This window comes from Tenrec ecaudatus, chromosome 9 (genome assembly GCF_050624435.1).
Source record: "Tenrec ecaudatus isolate mTenEca1 chromosome 9, mTenEca1.hap1, whole genome shotgun sequence".
NCBI lineage: Eukaryota > Metazoa > Chordata > Mammalia > Afrosoricida > Tenrecidae > Tenrec > Tenrec ecaudatus.
This window is the reverse complement of record NC_134538.1, coordinates 138,686,299-138,708,919: the sequence shown is the minus strand read 5'-3', so window position 1 is coordinate 138,708,919 and position 22,621 is coordinate 138,686,299. Positions and strand designations below refer to the sequence as shown.

General features: G+C 37.0%; 2 non-coding genes across 2 annotated transcripts; one reads left to right on the top strand and one right to left on the bottom strand.

Moving 5' to 3' along the window:
• The first annotated feature begins 10,786 nt into the window (after positions 1-10,786).
• LOC142457605 (small nucleolar RNA SNORA2/SNORA34 family) lies at positions 10,787-10,924 on the top strand. The gene has a single exon (XR_012786308.1). It is a non-coding gene; the product is annotated as a small nucleolar RNA SNORA2/SNORA34 family (small nucleolar RNA).
• Positions 10,925-20,961: 10,037 nt separating this feature from the next.
• LOC142457568 (U1 spliceosomal RNA) lies at positions 20,962-21,125 on the bottom strand. The gene has a single exon (XR_012786280.1). It is a non-coding gene; the product is annotated as a U1 spliceosomal RNA (small nuclear RNA).
• Positions 21,126-22,621: the final 1,496 nt, after the last annotated feature.

Genomic DNA, 22,621 nt, shown 5'->3' with positions numbered 1-22,621 from the left:
ATCTGGGGTCTCTGGCTGCCTGCCTTCAGTGTGGCTCAAAGTAGCTCAACAGTAAGGCGAGGTAAAGAGAGAGTGTTTGGTCCACCTGCTGGGTGAAAGAGGAAGAGGCCAGCCTTGGAGAGCCATTGAGCTTGGTAGCCCAGCAATAAAGCTGCAACACGATTGACAGACTAAACTCCTCTCATGTGTTCCTATGGGAGCCATGTTGGCACAAAAAAATCCCTATCATACTCTTCAATAAAAATAATTGTTCTAAAACTATAGCTGATACCAACATTATCTGACTCAACGTTTGCACTTCAATAGTTCAATTAAGCTAAATGCATCAGTTATATGTGGAATAGCCACCAACATCCACGGTTTATTTCGATAATTTAATGAAACTGGTTTCCTTAATTATGTTGTACAATCTTCACCAGCCTCCACTGCTGGATTTTCCTTCCCATAAACACAAACTCAAACCTAGGTTATTCCACACTTCTTTTCCACTTTCCTTCCTGCCTCAGGCACCCACCATTAATCGATTATTTCTTTATATCATATATTCCGTTTTGTATTTCTAGGGGGAAAATTAAACCAAGCTACTATATAGCTACTAAATTCTCTCTTAATATGTTGTCAATACAACAGACACACCATACACCAATTCTCATTGTACCTCAATTCATAATATTTAAAAGACAGGAACAACCCAAACGCCCTTCAGTAGATGAGTAGACAATCAAAAAAGTCTCTTTTTTTTGATTACTGGGATCAAGTTAACCCCAACTTTAAATATATTTTATAGAAACCAATTTATTAAGTCTTAAATATAACAAAGACAAGGTAAAGACAAAAGGGAATCAATAGGATACGGGAAGCAATCAGCACAAGGTCTTAATGATGTCCAAGGTACACAGCAATTCAGCTACTTAAATAGAACATGGGAAAGAAAAGAAATTATCCCACAATTATGATAGGAGGCAAATCAATTTTTGATTATAGGATTACAGAAAGAGGAAAGGTACCTTTACTGGGTATGTACACTACTAAAGACGATAAAAACATACAAGATTGGTTCATACCCTCTAAACAAGGCACTTATGGTATAACTCATTACTACTCAACCTCACTCATTCTGTGGAGTCAATTCTGACGCATAGCCCTCCATTGACAGAGTAGAACTGCCCCTTTTGTTTCTGAGGCTCTGATTGTTTGGGTGTAGAAAGCCTCCACTTGCTCCAGCACAGGCTCTGTAAGTTCAAACTGTTGACCTTGTGGTAAGCAACCCAACATTTAGCGAACTATGCAGCCAGTACCCCAATTTCCATTAAAGACACAGCTGGGCAAGGCCCTGAGGCATGGCTGCTACTCTCTAGCTTGCTAACGGTGCACGACTAATCCATTTTCAATCACACTCTGCTTGCGTCCAAAGCTTTTCACAAAGCTGATCAATGATGGGAAAGAAGTTCTTGCGGTTGTTCATAGGTGCCATCAATTCAACTCCAATCCATGGTGACATTCTGCACAACAGACATGCACACTGCCTGGTACTGTGCCATCCTGGCAATTGTCTCTAGGTCTAAAGCTCATTCCATCTCCTTCAGGGTATTTCTCTTTTCCTGCTGCCCCTCTACTTCACAAACATCATGTCCTCCTCAAGTGACTGGTCTCTCCTCAAAAACATGTTTGAAATATGTAAGATGAACTTTCTAAGTTGATTTGATCTCTTTGTCAGTTTTGTCCTTTGACTAATTAATGCATTTGCTTAAGGATCCCTGGTGGTGGTATTGGAAAAGTTCTGGACAAGTAACTCAATGTTGGTGGTTCAAAGCCACTAGACACTCTGAGGGAAAAAAATGAATCTAGCTCCTCTCATATATGTATAGGCTTGGAGACCCTATAGGAAGAATGGGAAGACAGGGGATTCCAAAACACTTGACTGTGATCATGCAGAACTTGTGTGTGGATTAAGAGGTAGCTGTGCAACCAGACAAAGGGAACATGCATGGTTTCAAAGCAGGAAAGGTGTGCAACAGAGTTGTCCCTCTCACCACACTTTATCAATCTGTATACTGAGCAAATGATCGTAGAGCTGGAACAATGTAGCATCAGGAGTAGAAGAATGCTTGTTAACAGCTGGCAATATGCAGATGACACAACCTTATTTAAAGTGAGGAGGGCTTAAAGCATTTGATGAATAATATCAAATATCATATCCTTCAAAATGGCTTAAAACTCAATGTAAAAGAAGACCAAATTTTTCACAAGTAGACCAGTAGGTAACAACATGATAAATGGGAAAACTTTGGAATAGTCAAGGATTTTGCCTCACTTGGATTTACAATCAGTGCTCATGGAAGCAGCAGTCAAGAGATTAAGAGACATATTATCTTAAGTAAATTTTATGCTAATGCTATCTTTAGAGTATTGAAGAACAAGGTTGTTACTTTGAAAACTTAGGTGCAGCTGACCCAAGTGGTGGCATTTTCCATTGTTTCATATAAATGTGAATGTTAGACATTGAATGAGGAAGATGAGGGAAGAATTAAAGAATTTAAATTGTGATGCTGGAGAAGAATTTTGAAAATACTATTGACTGCTAAAAGGAAAAACCAATCTGTGTTCGAAGAAGTAAGGCCAGTGTGCTTCTTACATGAAAAGATGATAAGACTTCTTGTCAAGAGAAGGACATTATTCTTGGTAAAGCAGAGGAGCAGAGAAGGAGGGGAAGAGCCTCAAAGAAAGGGAACGACACTGTGGCTGCATCAACGGTCTCAGGAATAAGAAAACTTGTGATGGTGACACAGGACCCTGCAGAGTTTCTTTCTGTTGTGCATAGGGTCATTATGAGTTGGACACGACTCATAGGCACCTAACAACCACATGCATCATGAGGGTTTCTACCCCCAGAGAGATTTGCATTCTTGGAAATAAACTGGGGCGCTTGTATCCTGTTCAATAGGGTCACCAGAATCAGAATTGACTTTATGGCAGTAAGTGAGTATCACCTGGAAGGAAGCCTGGTGGTGTAGTGGTTATACATTGGGCTGTGATCTGAACAGTCAGCAGTTCAAAACCACCAGCCAACTCAATGGGAGAAAAAGAAGGTTTTCTACTCTCATAAAGAGTTATGATCTCAGAATCCTACAGGGGCATGTCTACCTTGTCCTATAATTTTTCTATTAGTCAGAATTAACTAGATTACAGTGGGTTTGAATTTTTATGCTTCACAGTCAACTTGATGACAGTGGGTTTGATTTGATTTTGTTAGTCCTTCGTGGCCTATTCATGGTCAGGGAAAGTCAATATATAGCAAAATGAAAGCTTTTTTTGAAAGCTTTATATATATGTGTGTGTGTGTGTGTATGTTAGACATTTTATTTGTGGATGCAGTGTTGAGAAATTTGCTTGAACCATTTGTAGTGATATACCTCTTAAGATAGCCTATATATATTCTATATGTAGGTATTCTATATATATTTCAAATTTTCACTAATAGTGTAATAAGGAAAGTATATTTCTATGCTACTGTATAGAAGACCCACTGCTCAATATCTCCTTTTTCAGCCATCATCCTGAGAATCCCTCATCTGAAATATGGTAACAGGGAAAGCTGAGAAGCAAAGAAAATTAGTAAACTAGAAACCCCACCACCATTAGGCACAGTAGAAATGTTCCCTGGGTTTTCAGACTGTCCATCTTTCCTGGAGTACAAAACCTTATTTTCTCCAGCAGCTCTGTTGTTGCAATAGAAATGCTGGTCTTGCAAATAGTGACCATGTCTTAATCCACTATACCACCAGTCACTACTGGCTCTTAAACTCATCTATGTTCAAGTAAGGAATACCATTTATTCCCTTATGACATTAAATCTCATGGCGAGAATGTGAGAGGAGAAGAAAAGACCATCCCTCTTATGCATTGAGTGAAGAAGGAACACATGTTCTGGTTATTGACAATGATATCTTCTATATCAGGTTTTTTTAGTCCAATTTTCTTAATTTATTGGATTCCTCATGGAACAGTTCCCCACCCAATTCCTGTATTCTAATTTTAACAAGCATACTTGGCTATTGATAAAGGTAATCCAAAATCATTAAGTAACAAAGAAATCAATAAAGCTAAATTAGGTAATATTACTCAAATATACTTAAATAAAAAATCAAACTTTATTTCCTTTCATTTAAAAATAGACTCCAAGTAATAATTAACACAATAAAACTCAGATTATTAAACCTTGTTATTTAAGAAGTTATAAGATATTTTACTCATAGAGGAAACACCTCAAACAAACAAATACTCACTGTCATCATGTCTATTCCAAAATTAAATTTACAGGACTAACAAAGATCCTGGAAAATAGATAGTTTAGATACATATTTAAAATTATAATTGATATTTATTGATCCATAGATATTTGAGGACTTTTGAAAATGACTCCTTTCCAGGCAATAAATTAAGGTACCCTGAACACACTTTTGTGAAAATGGGTTTAGGTCAGCTTATTAATTGCTTCTTAAGATAGCAGAGATGATGGGTAGTACACCGAGATCTTCTAATTTTATGATATTCTATTTCATATTTCAAACAGATCAGGTATAAGAGTAACAGTTAAGCAGAGGTTATTTTGTTATTTTATGGAGTTCAGACTGTAGAATATTAATGATGGGCGTATCAAGACATGACAGCAAGATATTGAAATAATACAGGAGGTGAAGGGTGACTTATAAAGGTCAATTATAATGGTGTAAAATGGTCAAATTCTAGAAAGATGTTGAAAGAATAGATTCAAGAACATTTGGAAGAGAATTTGGATAAGGCATGTGGTAAATTGAGATTAGGGGTTTTCAAAAGGTTCTGATCATAAGAAGAGTAGAATTCAATGTTACACAATTAGTAAGAATGAGCAAACACCTTGAATTCAGAATCGCTGTTTAGTATGCTGTTATCAATACATTTTGTCTAGTCCAATGTTATGTTCCTTGTATCCTTATTAATACTGTTAATATCCATTCCCATGTATATGCCCAGATTTTTATATCTATAACATTAAAACAAAAAATGATTAGTTTTTTATAGTATAAATCTGTCTTCAAGTTGATTTTGACTCATAGCAAACCTATGTATCACAGAAGGAAACACTTCTCAAAATTGTTATACATACATTTGAAACCATATTGCAGGTATTGTATCCGTCCATACTGTAATGGATTTTTCTCTGTTTTGCTGATGTCCTTTCTAAGCATGATGTCCTTTCCAGAGATTAGTCTCTTCTGATAACTTTTCTCAATACTTGAGATGAAGCTGTTATTCTCCCCCCTCAGGAATATTTTGGCTGGACTTTTTCCAAAAAAGACACGTTTATTCTCTGGCATTTCATAGTGCTTTCAATATTCAGAGTTAAAATGTACTTATTCTTGTGCAGTCTTCTTTATTCAAACATTTTTAAATAAAAAATCTAATTTAATTTTCAGTGGTTTTTCTTTTTTAATAATTTTCAGTTTTTCATGCAGATGAAAAACAATGGTCAGTTTTGTCCTCAAAAGGACAAAGCTTTTTGACCTTTTGCACTTGGAGAGGTTCTGTACAGCAGATTTGCCCAATAAAATCCATCATTTGATTTCTTCTTAGGTTCTATAAAGAGACCTAGAAACTTGCTCTTGAACACAAAGTAGCTAAACCAATGAGAAGAACTGATGAATTAAGAGAGTTGAGCAGAATGTCCCAAAGGGCAGAGTGAGAAGACAAAGTAAAATACTATAGTGAAATGTGCAAAGACATGGAGTTAGGAAACAAAAGCAAAAACCATGCTTAAAATTACGCTAGCTGAAAGAATTCAAGAAAAAACAAAGTCCTCACTTTGCAATTCCCAAATATTCTATGAGCAACATATTTAATGATGGAGGAAGAATTTAAAGAAGATTGAAAGAACACACAGAATCATTACATCCCCCAAATTTGGTCAACATTCAATTTTTCAAGAGGTTGAATATCATCAAAACCCTGAAGTATTAAAAGAAATGTTCTCAACTTCATGGAATGCTAAATACAAGACTTTAGGAAATGGAGGAATACTTATTGAAATGCTTACCAAACTGATACAGCACTGGAAGCTTTTCTATGCCAAGAAATTTGAATGACATTAACTGCACCAATCTAAGGAACGAGCTTCATATTTGTGCACATTCCAGAGAAAAGTAATCCAACAAGGGTAAAACTTAATGAATGATAACATTAATATCACAAGTCATATTTTGCTAACTATCAGTCAAAATGGCTCTGGCAGCACAGAGGTAGTGAGCTGTCACCCATTCAAGCTGAATTCAGAAGAATACATGGAGTGAGGATGCCTTGTTATTGGTCTCCAGCTTTCTTAAGTATGACGAGAACTCTGGCTGGCATCACTTATGGACTTGAGTCAGACTGTGCTGTAATTTCTTTATGTAAATTACTTCTTGATATACAGTCATTTATTATACATACAAGGGGGTACACTCTCCCCCACACATGCACACACAGTGGAATGGCACTGGGCAGAGCAGAGCTGTTGGAGTACACATTTCCCAGCCCCACTCCACCTCCTCTAGATGAGGATCCAGCTCTGAGTTAGTACACCCAGTGGCATCACCTAGGAAGGTTTCCTCTGGTTCACAGTCGGTTTTTGTTTGTTTTTTTGTAAAAGCAGTTTTGTTTGAACCTCTTTTTTTGCGATGGATGATTTAAGAGAAAACATGTGGCTGTGAAATTTTGTTTCCTGTCTGGGAAAATGTCGCAAAAACTGTTGTGTTGTTGAACATTGCTTACAAGGACATGACTAAGGGAAAAAAAATCAATTGTACGAGTGTTTTTCTTTTTTCAAAAGTGTTGAAATGTCTATTGACGACAAACCTCATGCAGGACATTCTTCAACTTCTTGAATAGATGAAAATGTTGACGTGTAATGCCGTTGGAGTTCAAGCCACCAGGTCAGACAGTTAATCAAGCTTTCTATTTAGAGGTTCTGAAAAGATTGTGTATCTGTGTAACAAAAAAGACCTGGTTTGTGGCAGAAAGGGGATTGCTTTTGGTACAACATCATTGCAACTGCTCATGCAGCCAACTCAAGGCACCAATTTTTGACAAAAAGCACCACACACCCTGTTCATCTGAGCTCGCTCTGTGTGACTTATTTTTGTTTCCATAAATGCAGAGGGACATGAAATCACAGCAATTTGATGACATAGAAGAGATGGGGCGAAAACATCATCCAGACAGATGAGTTTGAAAAATGTTTCCAAGAATGAAATGGCAGAATTGACCAATGTATTAAGTGTAATGGAGAGTACTTTGAAGGTGTTAAGGTTGTTTTGTAAAACAAATTAAGTGCATTGCTTTGAAAAAAATTCCATGTTCTGTGTAGAACCCCTTCATATATTAGTGTCACTGGTTTTGTTTCTCTGGATAACTGAGCATAACGCAACACTGCTCATGTAGAAATTGCTCATCAAGAAGCAATTATTCAAACAGCAAAAATACTGAATGGTTTAAAATCAGAAAAGGTGTGTGAATGGGTTATTTTTTCTCATCATACTGTATGCCGAGCAAAAAATCTGAGAAGTTGGATTGTATGGAGAAGAACAGAGCATCAGGCTAAGAGGAAGACACATTACTACTCAGAGCTGTGCAGATGACATAGCCCTGCTTTATGAAAGTGAAGAGGAAGTGAAGCACTTACTGATGACGATCAGATCATCGACTGCAGCCTTGGTGTGGATTACACGGCAATGTGAAAGGGAGCAAACTCACAACCGAACCAATAAGCAACATAATAAATAGAGACAAGATTTAAGCGCTAAAGATTTCATTTTACATGAGTCTAGATCAACCATAGGAAGAAACATATTTTGTACCTGTCACATCCCGTTGGAAAATGCTGACCTTCTTAATCCCCACTGATGAATTGAAGCCCTTGGTCCAGACCTTTCTTGGTCTAAGATCCCTGAGGAATATACATACTCAGAAATATATTTCTCACCACTCTTTGGGTGATAGGAGCCCTGAAGAAACTTCGCTCTACTCTGACCCAGCATGAATTGCTTTCCCGCTCTTTCTTCTTCCTGTTCAGCACCTTACTTATGCTACAGTAGTCATTGATTGTGTTCACTTTTACCTTCATTTTGGCACGTTTTTATTGACCATCTCAACGCTTGTCTGCTTAGCTCTGCTCAATTCTTGACAATATGTAGTTGTTTTATCCTTCTCTCTATCCCATAACTAATTAGTACTCAATCCAGTAAGTTAGTTATTAATAATATTATGTATAAACATAAAAAACATATATTACCAAAAGGCATATTTAAGACATGAAACATGTTTGTTTGTTTGTGTTTGTCAGTAGTCAATATTTATATAGATGGTATCTGTCAACAAAATAACATTAACATATAACTAGAGTTCTGCAAATACATGGGGAAACCAATGATCATATTTCCAATTGAAATCTCTATTTAGGGACTACTCAGAGCTGAGATGTGAAATTTCTCAAAAGCATAAAAGTGCATTTTTTTTTTTAAAAAAGCAGCCCCTTCTTATTTGAGTACTTGCTTTCTACACTCTAGGTTCAATTATATTCTTTGAAATAAACAAAACAAGTAATTAACATGCAATGATTTGATCTTTTAGAACTATTATGGAAATAGAACTGTTAATTAGGAATTCATAGGATACATTGTTGCATTTGAACAAAACAATATAAATGTATTCTTCAAATGACAATTTAACTTAGAATCTCTTAAGTGACTCTTGGCGAACGTGAGGCACAAGTTCCCAGAGTGTGCTCTTTGGGGCCCAGTGTCTCCCTTATCTTTGGGAATTATGTCCTCCCAGAATGAGCAGTTACGTTTTTCAGAAATCACAAGACAATGTATTAGGTGAACATGATTAACTATTGCTTAAACTGCTACTGAAATTTAACTATGCATTAAATTCCTCTTCAGAGCTATAACGAAGGTGAAACTACTGCCTTTACAGTCTTTTGTCTTGGTTCTTTGGAAAAAACAACTTGAGGGATTTTCCACTTAATTGCCATCCTTATCTTTACCCAAGTTTTCTATCCCAGATGATTTGCTAGTTTTTGACTGACAGTCCCCATGTAAATCTTAAACAACATGATTAAATACGTTGCCTGGTTCGGGGCTGCAGCCTGTACTTGATTGGTATGCACCTTGCAGGGATTATTCATTGACTATGCAAATTAGATGAGTTGTGGCCCTGTCATGTCTGCTATGCAAATAGGCATCTGTAGCATACAATTAAGAGGGGATTGATGCATGCGCCAGTAGCCTTGATAGGAAGACCTGGACTTGAAATCCGCAAGTCGGCTCTACAAGCAAGTCAGCGAATTAAAAGTTTAGACAGACAAAAGTTACAGGAAGGGGTGCATCAGGAAGAAACAAAGAGAAGAAGCAGACAGATAAAGAAGTGAAGGAGCCTCTTAAAATGACGGTATGTATGGCCCTCTACACGGAAGGTCGCGGAGGACAGAGGGGTCCATTGAGTTAATACGCAGTGACAGGCTCTCACAGGGAGTGTGGGAACTGAAGGAACTGTCTGCATGGAGGAACAGACTAACTAAGACTACATGCGTCCGGCTTCTGATTTTGAGTTCTACCCTGCTCCTTCGTAAACCACTTACTGCGAGTGAGGTCTTTGGGTGTTTGTATGGCCTTTGTGATGGATTATCAAAGCCAGGAAAGAAGGAGCCAGTGACATAGAAGGAACACTGGCTTTAAAATTGGGGGAAAGTTGGGAGGTAAAGGCACCTGTAACCTCCAGGATCAGCCTGATTTGCATCGTCTCCCCTTAAGTTAGACATATTGGAAACTATTACAATTAGTATGACCACTCCTGCCCTTTTGGAAATACGTTAAAATTTGGAAGATTTTATTTTTCCCATTAACCAAAGCTTTTGGGGGTGGTCCTCCATGATAATTAAGGGGCATACAGGGCATGGAAACCGAAATGTTTGAGAACTTGAGTGATTTATGGAAAATGGAATTAAAAGATAATTGAGTATTTTACAAACCTTTTTAACCCCTTTATATTTGGTAAAAGAATGTCCATTCTAGGCTTACACCACCATTAAGTAAAAGAGGCACACTAGGTTCTTTCAAATGAAGTTAAAAAATACAGCTGCATATTAGAGTGGAACATTCAAACATATCAGTATTAATGATGGCAAATGCTTTCAAAACTTTTTTCTTGTTATGCATACCAAAAAACATTTAAAAATTCACTAATTCAAAATATAAATTCTTCCTTTGAAGCAAAAGATTTAACATTAAATTTTAACTTGCATATTAAATTAAGAAAGTATCTGCTCAGGCACATATTTTTAGACCCAGATGACATGAGACAAATGTGTGTGTGTGCGTGTGCATGTATGTGTGTGTATATATTTAACAATTGCTTGCTAATGGCTCAAGTATAGTATATTTTTCAACAATTGCTTGAAACTAGTTCCTACGCCACAAAATCTTTGAAGTCATTTGAAATATTACTTTCCCTCTTTTATAACCACTCAGACCAGTGTTTGGATCTGATAGGTAAGGAAAATAGATGCCTTTCAAGGCTGTGATCTCTAATAGAATATTATGAGTAATTTATTCTAGGATTGTGTCCTTACATGCCAATTATTCAATTTTATAAGTGAACAAATAATCAGAGAAGGTAGACTATATAAAATAAGAGTACAGCATTAGAGTTAGAGGAAAGCTCATTAATAATCTGTGATATGCAGATGACCTAAATGTATTACAGAAAGTGATTGGCCCTGAATCAAGACTAACAGTGTGATGGAGCTGTTGGCTTCAAGCAGGAGCCTAAAGAAATGACGTCCTATGGTCTGTTGGCCATTTCAGAACTTGGAAATGTAGTGGTCAATTCAAGATATGACAAAACAACGATGTATAAATTACCAAGGGCATATGAGGGAGGGGGGAATGGGGAGGGAGGAGGGGAAAAAAAAGAGGACCTGATGCAAGGGGCTTAAGTGGAGAGCAAATGCCTTGAGAATGATTGGGGCAGGGAATGTATGGATGTGCTTTATACAATTGATGTATGTATATGTATGGATTGTGGTAAGAGTTGTATGAGTCCCTAATAAAATGTAAAAGAAGAAAAAAAAAAAAGAAAGTGAAGAACACTTGAAGCACTTCACAATGAGGATCCAAGACTGTCACTTTCCGGATGACTTCTATCTCATTTAAAAATACAAAACAACAACAGCAACACTGCTATCCACTTGCACTTCTAATAACTCTATATTGAATTTCCGAGGCTACAGATCTTTTGGGGAGTAGATAGCTTTATGTTTCATCGATGTAACCAGTAGTAGGATCGCACTCTCAACCTTGCAGTTGTCCGTCCAACATTTACCAACCCGCACCATCAGGGTACACCTCCAAGTAAAGAAAGCAAGAATCTCCACCGCTGGACCAATAAACCACATCATGATCTATGCAAATGTAGAGATTTGGTCAAGGAATTAATTGTACTTCCCATCAATGGTCAATGCCCATGGATGTAGCACTTAAGAAATGAAACTGTATCACACTAGACAATTATGCTGCAAAAAACAGAGGACCTGATGCAAAGGCCTTAAGTGGAGAGCAAATGCTTTGAAAATGATTAGGGCAAATAATGTACGGATGTGCTTTATACAATTGATGTATGTATATGTATGGATTGTGATAAGAGTTATATGAGCCCCTAATAAAATGTAAAAAAAGGAAAATAATTAGGGCAAAGAATGTACAGTTGTGCTTTATACAATTAATATATGTATATGTATGGATTGTGATAAGAGTTGTATGAGCCCCTAATATAATGTTTAAAAAAAATCAAAAATGTCTCTTTGAAGACTAAGGTTTGCCTGACTTAAGTTATACCATCACGTTCAGTAGCATGTGTAAACTGACCAGTGAATAAGGAGGGAAGACTGAAGAATTGATACCCTCAAATCATGGTGTTGATCAACAATAGTGAATATGCTAGGAACTGTCAGAGAAGGAACAAATATATGCTAGAAAAATTACAACCAAAATGCTGCTTAACAATGAGGATGTTGAGACTCTGGGCATGTTATCAGAAGGCAACAGTTCCTGGAGAACATATCATGCTTGGAAACAGATCAGTGAAATAGTGAACAGACTTAGTGAGGTGTATTGACACAGTGCCTCCAAAAATGGGCTCAAATATAGTAATGAATGTGAGGGTGATACACAATCAGGCAATGTTTCTCTCTGTTGAACAAAATAGGGTCCCTATTAATCAGAACCCATAGGATAGCACCTAACAGCAATGGAAGAAAAGCCATTAATTAAGCTACAGTATTTTTTATGAAATCTACGCTAAATTAAAATGGAATGTCCAGTGGATGTAATTACAAAACAACTCAAGTTTTATCCTAAACTGTAGTAATTGATCCTACAGTGAGATTTATTCTGTAATTATGGAAGGCGATGGCATTTACTACTAGAATAAATTAAGGTAAATGAAGAGGAAAATTGTATTCTGTGTAACATTTAGTTCATTATAGGCTTAAACAACTATGTCAATCCATGTTCATCAATAGAAGTTATGGTGCTTACAGACATAATTGAATAAAAATTTTATCTGCTAGAAATAGAGCATCTTACACAAGCTGTAGATAATTTAACAGTATTGTGTACTACCAGATTTATATTTGAATATAAAATTAAAATTTGAAATTATAGTCTAGCTCTAGGGAAACTTCTTCCATTGGGATTGTTATTTCATTTTAGAAATTATATTGTACTTATCTGTACAGCTTAGGTTAATTGGAGTCACTATGTTTAATTCAACAGATTAAAAATAAATTGTTGATGAGACTGCCCCATTTTGATTTATAGATTTTTAACTTGTGCAAGATTATTACATATTAACTGATGAACACAATATTTACAAGGAGCTAGTCATCTTCACCATCATCATCATCATAGTAATAATGATAATAGTTTTAGTGATACTGTGAATGCTTTGAAAGTTGTCCCATTAGGCAGAACTTCCTCTGAACGTAGACACTGTCTTTTCTTTTAGGAGAAAGCAGGAGAGAATCATAACTCAGCCCTTCCCTGAGCTTCTATCTGGTATTAAATTCTGATATTAAAATCAATCTAATTCACATTCGACATATATTCTCTCTTCACTGACTACTGTACAACTTTACAGGGTACAATGGTCCAAATAGCATGGCCATCTTCCTGCCTTTTTATCACCATCCTCACATGTCTGTGCACAGTCCTTTAATTATAATAATTTTTTAAATTAAGAAGGTCATATTTCATTCGTTATCAAGTCTATTTGGTACTCCTTTATAGGGTCCCATTTCTTGTGGCTCTATCCAAATGTGTCTTTTGATTGTTGTTGGTAGATGCCAACGAGTCAATTCCAACTCCTAGATGCATTAGAAAGAAACACTGCCCGGTGGTTCTGAACCAACCTCACAATTGTTCTTTGACGGAGCCCACTGCTGTAGCAACAGTTTTGATCCCTCTCTTCGAGACTCTTTCTGGTTTTTACTGGCCCCCTCCCAAGCGCAATGTCCTCTTCCAGGAACTGATCTCCCTGGATCACCTGTCCCAGGTTCTGGAAAAAAGTCCCACCATCATGACTTCTATTACACTCACATCGAATGAGGCTCCGTTGAGGCAAAACAGGCTCCTTTGGATCCAAAAAGTTCCAAATATAAGAAGCAATTTTGAAAGCAATCTTTTATTTATAATTCTAAAAATGAACTGTAGATAAAAGAAATGGGCAAGAGAGAGACTATATTTCTGGGTGAGTTGTTTGAACAGAATTTCACTTGACTCCTTTAATCTCCAGGGAAAGCTTGAAGGGGCTTCCTTGCATAAGAGTGGCAGGTAGATAAAGGATATAGGTCTATGTGACACATTCTACGTATTGAACATCACCTAAGCATATATACACCTTTATTAGTGACTAAATATATACAATTTTTTAAAGACTACATTTATACGTACAAAAAATGATGTGTGCACGAGGTTCCTCAGTAGTGGACACAGCTAAGTCAGCTACTATCCAAAAGGATGGAGGTTGGAGAACCCCAAGGCACCTCAAAAGAAAGATTTGTTGACTCTTTTATTAAATAAATAAATAACAAAAGCCCTATAGTGTGCAGTTCTATTCTCATGCACAAAAGTTTAATCAATCAGTAGCAACTGATAATACTGTAGTGATATTCTATAAAACCTTTATGGACATTGAATTGGTAGGGACTGATCTATTTTTACTAGGGGAGTTATAGGGTTAGGTTCCTGTGAGCCTCTGGTCATATTTGTCAACCAATTAATACATTCTTTTCTTTCTTTTAAAGATGCATTATAAATATGTGTCACTGATCTGTTAACCTTGAACCCACATTTATAGTATTATTACTGGAAGTTATGCCTGAAGTTTATCTAATTTAGCATACTTTAATTTCTGTAAACCATATTACTGTCTAGTTGTGTTTGTTCTTATATCCATGTAACATTTTATAACTGGGACAATCTTCCATTTTGTAAGGTGCTTTCAAACAAAGAAAGATAATAGTCAAAAACTGAAATGTATGTATTTAATATATATTCAAAAGGTGATCCAACACAGTGCTCAATTTATAGAACAATATCATTGATATCACATGCGAGTAAAATTATGCTGAAAATAAACCAACAGCAATTACAGCAGTACATTGACAGAGAGCTGTCAGAGGAAAAGGCTGGATTCAGAAGAGGATGGATCTTGGCTCAAAGCAGAGAATACCAGATAGATGTTTCCTTGGATTTAAAAGACTATTCCAAGGCATTTGACTGTGTTGAGCATAACAAACCATGGATACCTTGAGAAGAATATGAATTCCAGATGATTTTTTCATGCTCATGTAGAACTTATACATGGATCAAGAGTCAGTTGTGCAAACAGAACAAGGGAATAATGCGTGGTTTAAAATCAGGAAAGATGGGCATAAGGATTGTATCTTCACACTGTGCTTATTCAGCATGCATACTGAGAAAATAATGAGGGAAGTTGAATTATATGAAGAATAATTCGGCATCAAGTTTGGAGGAAGGCTTATTAGTCTGCAGTATGCAGGTTTCATAAACTTGCTTGCTGAAAATGAGGACTTGAAGTTCATGAAGGATTGTAGCCTTTTGTATGGATTACAAACTGTAACATCATGATAAGTGGATAAAAGTTTAAATTTTTTAGGATTTTGTCTTGCTTGAATCAATAATCCATGCTCATGGAAGCATCGGTCAAGAGATCAAAAGTCCAGTTGCATTGGGTAAATGGATTGCATAAGACCTTTTTACTATTGAAAAGCAAGAAAGTTAATTTGAGGACTAAGGTGTTCCCAACTCAAGCCATAGTGTTTTCAATTGCCTCATATGCATGTGAAAATTGCACAATGAAATAAGAAGACTGAAGAAGAATAAATGCATTTGATTTGTGGTGCTTGAGAAGAACATTGAAAGTACCATGGAAATTATAAGGACAAATGAGTCTGGCTTAGAAGAAGTAGAGCCAGAGTGCTTCTTAAACAATGAGGGGGAGACTTCATTTAAGGACTTTTGACATACTGTTACAGGAGCAGTCCTTAGGGAAAGACATCCTGCTTGGTAAAGTAGAGGGCATGTCAGAGAGGAAGCCTACGAAGATGATTGACACTGGCTGCAACAATGGGCTCTCACCGAGGAATAATCAAGGGGATGCCACAGGGCAGAATGGGCATCCATTCTATTTTATACGGAGATGCTATTATTTCAAACTAACTCAGTGGCATCTAACAAAAACTGTAAAATATATTTACATATGTATCTGTCTTTGTATGTGTATACGTATGATGGAGAACACCCTCCAAACAGAAGATAATGCCATGCTTAAATAACATTTTTTAGTAATTTTTCACTGGAATTGTCTGTAGCATTTTTCATCACTTTATGCTTTTATTAAAATTAGACTTATTTTATTTTAATAAAAATATTTTATTAAATATTTTAATTAAAGGAAATGGTTTAATTAATATATTTAATGAGGGGAAGTTGAGAGTATAATTTATCCTGCTATATTGTTATTAATAGTATATATGCTTTTTAGATATTATTAGGCATTTTGAAAAACATATAGCCTCTTTTTTATGTATAAAACACTAAGAAAAACACTTAGTGGCAGATTAAAATATATATTATAGATAAAAATATAGAGATAACATGTATATATAAATATAGAGTTAACAATGCTGCTGAACTGAACCCATTTAAAACCCAAGGCCAATGTGGAACAATTTGCAATCAAAGGTATATTACCAACTTTTGACAGAAACCATATGTATTTGTGGTAGCAAAACAAAAAAATTCAAAAAAACAAGGCTACTAGCAAATAATAATCAATTAGACATTTAGCTACTTCTTCCTTCAGTATACTTCATGAGGCAAATTCAGATGGTTCACTTATAATTTGGTTATTTGTACTCAGGAAGTTAGAGCCATTTCTTCTTGTTGATTTTGGCAGTAAGGAAAGAGTAACCATTAAATCTTAGCGCATCTCTTTGTGACCTTGATTCGCCAAGGCCATTGAGCAGGGGAGGGAAACAAAGAGAGCCCCACAGGCCTCAATGACCAAGTAGGTACCTTGTGGTGGAAAGAAAATGCTTTATACAAATATGCATTTAGTGTAGAGTTTTCAAGAAACAAATAAACAAAACCCCATCATAAAGTTTTAAGGAACTTGGAAGAAGAGCTTACTTTTTATAGAGTGGTTGACTCCTACTAAAGAGTTTCCTGTAAAGAAAAGTGGAACCTTGTAGCATGGTAAGCAACATTTAAATTCAAATCTCCCCACACCCCTCCCTAGAGACACACAGACCAAGGCGGGGGGGGGAATAAATAAAAATTTTAAACAACCTACTATGCAGTTACTAAAATATACTTTGAAGAAAATGGATTTAATCAATACCTGTACGCATGCATCTGAGGAAGTCAGCATTTGAGAGCAGCTTGCTGGCTCTGAAGGCCAACCCGGTGCAGAGACAAGAAGGAAGGAGACCTTGAAGAAAAGGAATGCACAAGGGACCTAGCAGATCCTCAAAAAAATCTTAAATAAAATAATCACTCAAATAGGGTGAAATTTTATGTATCAAAATACCACATTTCTGAAACATTGTAGATGAGAAAACCAATTTTTTTTTTTAAGGGAGAAAAAGGCTAAATGGTGAAATAGGTCACTTATACATACTCAGTGGTAGAGCCAAGAGCATAGCATAGTCACTCACTATGGTAACTAGCAAGATTGGGGCCAGGAAAATGGGTTAATATATGAAGAGAGCTGTACCTGCTAGTGTGGCTGAGAATAGGCTGTCATTTTTAAATCATTTTATTGGGGGCCCATACAGCTCTTATAGCAATCCACATATCCGTTGTGGGAAGTACATTTGTACATACGTTGCCACCATCCTTTTCAAAACATTTTCTTTCTGCTTGAGCCCTTGAGATTAGCTCAGTTTTTGTTTTTGTTTTTTAAAGAACTGTATCCTGAACTGTTCTTGAGTCTGAATTATATCCTATTATTGCCCTCAATAACTTCAACATCCTGTGAGGGTTTGTGGTGTCTATAGCAAATTTTGAACACAACAAACAAAAGAAGTACAAGGAGATGTGTGAAGGGTTGGTGTGAAAATTAGTCCAAAAAAATAAATAAAAGGTTGGAAGGTTCATGTCTGTCTGAATCCGCCTCCCCCCACTCATTGGAATCAGCCTTGGAATATGGCGGAGAGAATGATTCTCTTGCTCTGGTGAAATGAGAAGAAATCAGATGTTTCCAACACAATTTTTAAACAGTGAGATTATGTTAATGGTAGACGGTGAACTCAGCAAAGTTGGATGAAAATCATTGCACAACTTGAAGAATGCAGTCAACATCACTAAACATGTGGAATCTGCTGAGTTGGTCTATGATGTGCTATTTATATCCTCCACATTGCTGCCCAAATCAAAATGAAACAATGAAGAGAGTCTGCCTTCTCTGTCCTCAGCCTAGCACGACACCACACTCTTCCTCAAATACTGCAATCACACTTTTCTGAAATGCCCTTGCACTTCACAGTTCTTAATGTCTGGAATGTCTATTCCTTTAAAAGCCCAGGGGGCCTAACATCTTATTCTTTATTTTTGTATCACGCATCACTTTTTTCACTCTCTTTGTAAACTTAGCACTAGCCAAGACATACTAATTGGGTAGATGGCACATTGTTGTTTGGTGTCAGGTCTCTTCGTACACCTAACAACAGTTAGTGCCAATCAGTCAGCTCTGACACATAGCAACCCCATGCACAACAGAACAAAGCACTGACTAGTCTTTTTTTTAAATCCTTTTTTTGGGGGGATCAGGCAACTCTTATCACAATCCATATATACATCACTTGTGTAAAGCGCAATTGTTGTACATTCGTTACCCTCATCTGTTCCCCCTTTCCACCCCACCCTCCTGGTATCGACACTCTCAGCACGGTCCTGAAGGGATCATCCGCCCTGGATTCCCTGTGTTTCCAGTTCCTTTCTGTACCAGTGTACATCCTCTGGTCTAGTCAGATTTGTAAAGTAGAATTGGGATCATGATAGTGGGGGGAACGGTAGGAAGCATTTACGAACTAGAAGAGAGTTGTGTTTCATCATTGCTACACTGCACCCTGACTGGCCACTGACTAGTCTTGAGTTACACTCACAATGGTGGGTATGTTTGATTTGGTTGTTGCTGCCACTGTCAATTCATCATGTGGAAAGCCTCTGTCTTTTTCACTACCCCTATCCTTGACCAAGTGTGATGCTCATCTCAAGGGACTAGTGCTCCCTTACCTCTCCTAATTCTGTAAGATGAAGTCTAGCCATTCTTGCCTCGAAAGAACATTCGGAGTATACTTCTTCCAAAACAGATGCATTTGTTCTTTGGGCAGTTGATGGTACTTTCAGTGTTCTTCCCAAGAACCATAATTCAAATGCATCAATTCATCTTTGGTCTTCCTTATGCAGTCCAACTCTCACACACAGATGAGGAGATAAAAAATCTCATGGCTTGGGTCAGGTGCACTTTGATCCTCCAAGTAACATCCCTGATTTTCAACACTCTAAAGAGATCTCATGGAGCAGATTTACCCAATGGAGTACATGGTTTGATCTCTTGACGGATACTTCCATGAGCATTGATTGTGGATCCAAGTGAGATGAATTCCTTGACAATTTCAATATTTTCTACATTTATTATGGTGGTATCTGTAGGTCCAACTTAGAAGATTTCGATTTTTTAAAACTGATAAGTAATTAATATTAATGACAGCAACCTTTGATCTCCATCAACAAATGCTTCTAATTCTTCTTACTCTGAGCAAGCAAGGTTGGGTTATCTGCATATCACAGGTGGTTTATAAGCTCCCCTGCACTTGTGGTGCTTCATTCTGCTTCATATAACCCATCTTCACTGATTATCTGCTTGGACACAAATTAAATAAGTATGGGTGGAGAATACAACCATGAAGTACATCCTTTCTGATTTTAAACATTGCAGTATTCCCTTTGATCGAAGCATATGTTCCTCATTAACACAAGGAAGTACTCTGGAATTCCCATTCTTTTCCATGCTATTAATAGTTTGTTATGATTCATACAGCAGAATGCCTTTATATAGGCAATAAAACATTATGTAACAAAATAAACCTCTAAGTAAACATGCTTCTGATATTCTCTGCTTTGAGCCAAAAATCCCTCAGACATCAGCAATGTTATACCTTGTTTCATGTCCTCTTCTGACTCTGACCTGAACTTCTGGAAAGTTCTTATCAGTGTATCTTTATACCCTTTGTTGGATGAGCTTTAGGAAATTGTGTTTGCATGGAATATCAATAACATTGTTCTATAGTTTACCTATTCTATTGGACAGCTTTCTTTGGAATGGGCACAGCTATGGATCTCTAATTGTCATTTGACCTAGTAGCTGCCCTGCAAAGTTCTTGGCATTGATGAGTGCATTCTTTCTGTGCTTCATCAGCTTGCTAAAACATTTCGACTGGAATTCCATCAATTCCTGCATCCTTGTTTATGACTAATGCTTTCAGTGTAGCTTGAACTTCTCAATGTCATTGGATCTTCTGTCATTAGGGTTCAGTAAGTCCCTGGTAGTAAAGTAGTTATTTGTTGGACTGTCATCTGCATGGTCAGCTGTTCTAAACCACCAGCAGCTTCGCTGGACCAATCCTAGGCTTTCTACTCCAGTAAATATTAACAATCTCAGAAATTCACAGGGGGCCACTATGAGTCAGTACTGACTTGATGGCAGGGAGTTTGATGCTTGATATGTTCTTGAAATTCAGGTTGGCTTAGCTGAAAGTTTTGGTTCTCATTTCCTGCTTACCATACTTCAACCTGAATATACATCTGTATGATTTACATTCTATTACAGGGTCATTGCCTGGCCCTATTAGGCTTACACACTGAGCGTATCTAATGCCTCTTCACACAGATGTAGCCAATTTGATTTTTTGTGCATCTCTTCTGGAGAAATCCACATGAATAGGCTCCATTTATGTTGTTGAAAAAGTTATTTGTAATGAAGAAATCATTGGTCTTGCCAAATTCTCTCATGCCATTTCCAGGTTTTTTTTTTAATCAACCAGTCCATATTTCCAACTACTATTCTTTTCTCTTTTTTCCTAACTTTCACATCCAAATCATCATTAATAATCATCAATATATCTTGATTGCATGTTTGATCATTTTCAGACTGAAGATTTGATAGGATGCTTCAATTTCTTTATCGATATCTTCAGTGGCTAGTGTGTAAATTTGAATAATATATGTATTAATCAGATTTCCATGCTTGTATATAGATATTATCATACACACCATTGTAGTTCAAGCTAGATTTTTTTTTCAGAGGATAGCGCGAATGCAGTCCCCCACTACCACAAATTATGCAGTCGAGTTTCCCACATTTGGGGAAATCACAGAGGTCAGCACACCCGGAGTGCAATGGGTGAGCCTCGCCCTGGATAAACCACCTTCGTGATCATGGTATCTCCCCTGCCAGGTAAGTATTCAAGCTAGATTTTTAAATGTCCTTTTTGATGCTTAATGTGATGACATTCTTCTTAAATTTGCCTTCCTCTGCAGAGTAAATGAAACACTTGCTTAAAACTGGTCAAGACCAGGCTATTTTAGCTCACTAGTGCCTAGAATATCAATTTTATGCACTCTATTTCATTTTTAATCATTTATAATTTTCTGAGATTCATATTTCATACATTCCACACTCTGATTATTAATAGAAGTTTACAATTAGTTCTCATTTGAGTCTTGTATAAATTAGATTATTATGTCAAATTGAGTTTGTACTAAAGGATAGGTGTGGACTCCAAGCTGTCCATCATCTAGCCTGATGATTCCTCCTTGGGGAAGGAGAGGTAGCCTTTATTTAAGAGAAAAACAGGGAACTTTGCCTTTCTCTCTTTTTGTCTTGCTGCTGGTTGTGACCCTGTGCCTACATCCAGGGGTGACTCTATGTAGCTTGCCTGAACCTGAAAGCTGTCAGCACCCTGCCATGTTTCCACCAACCTTGAATGCACACAAATTGGCACCCGCTGACCTGTGTGCCTCCTGCATCCCACTTTACCTGTATAGTTAGTTGCAAGAGGGCTCTAGCTAGCTTTGCACTCATAGACTTAAGTTGGATTGAGCTGGAATGCCTTCTTGATATAAGATTACACCTTCATATAGCTTTCCTTCCTTTACATAAATGCATGTCATTGGTTTTGTTTCTCTAGATAAAACAGCCTAACATCAGCAAAGGAAGTTCCCAAAAGTCATTATGGTCCTCATTCATTTAAGAAGACAGCTTTCCTCAAACATGTCGAATGTCTTCCAATCTGAGGAGCTTAATTTATAGAACTACATGTGGAAATTTTCTGCTACAATGTATAAGGATTTTGCTTTATTGGACAATGGCCCATTGCTATAAGATTTCCAGTGGACAATCACTCAGAAGTAGATAGTCTATTTCTTATTCATAGTCTGTAAATTCTTAACTTGAAAGCTTCTCAAAAAATGTTTCACCTTGTGTGACCAACCTACTCTTTGAAATACTAGTGGTACACCTTCCAGCATCAAATCAAAATGAAAGGCACCACAGTATGACCAACTGCCAGAGTAGTGGGAAAGACTACATGTCACAGAGTAAAACTGACCTATAGTATTTTCTAAGATCTAGTCTTTACAGAGGAGAAATGGTGGTCAATGGTCAAGTGCTAAATCTCTAACTGAAAGATCAGTGATTCAGACACATCAAGTGCTCCAGAGCACATGGCTGCCTATGAATATTACAGACTTGAAACCCTTTTAGAGAATTCTTGATGGTGGTTTGGATAGTTTTGTGTATTGGCAGTCTTACAGGAAGCAAATCACCTGTTTGCCTTACCTTCCCCTGAGTCCATGGGTAAGGATCAATTGTCAACCTCTTGGTAAGCAGTAGGTGTTTAACCTTTGCACCAACACTCCTTAGATGAGAGATTGGTCAATCTAATGCATTTTCTTATGCC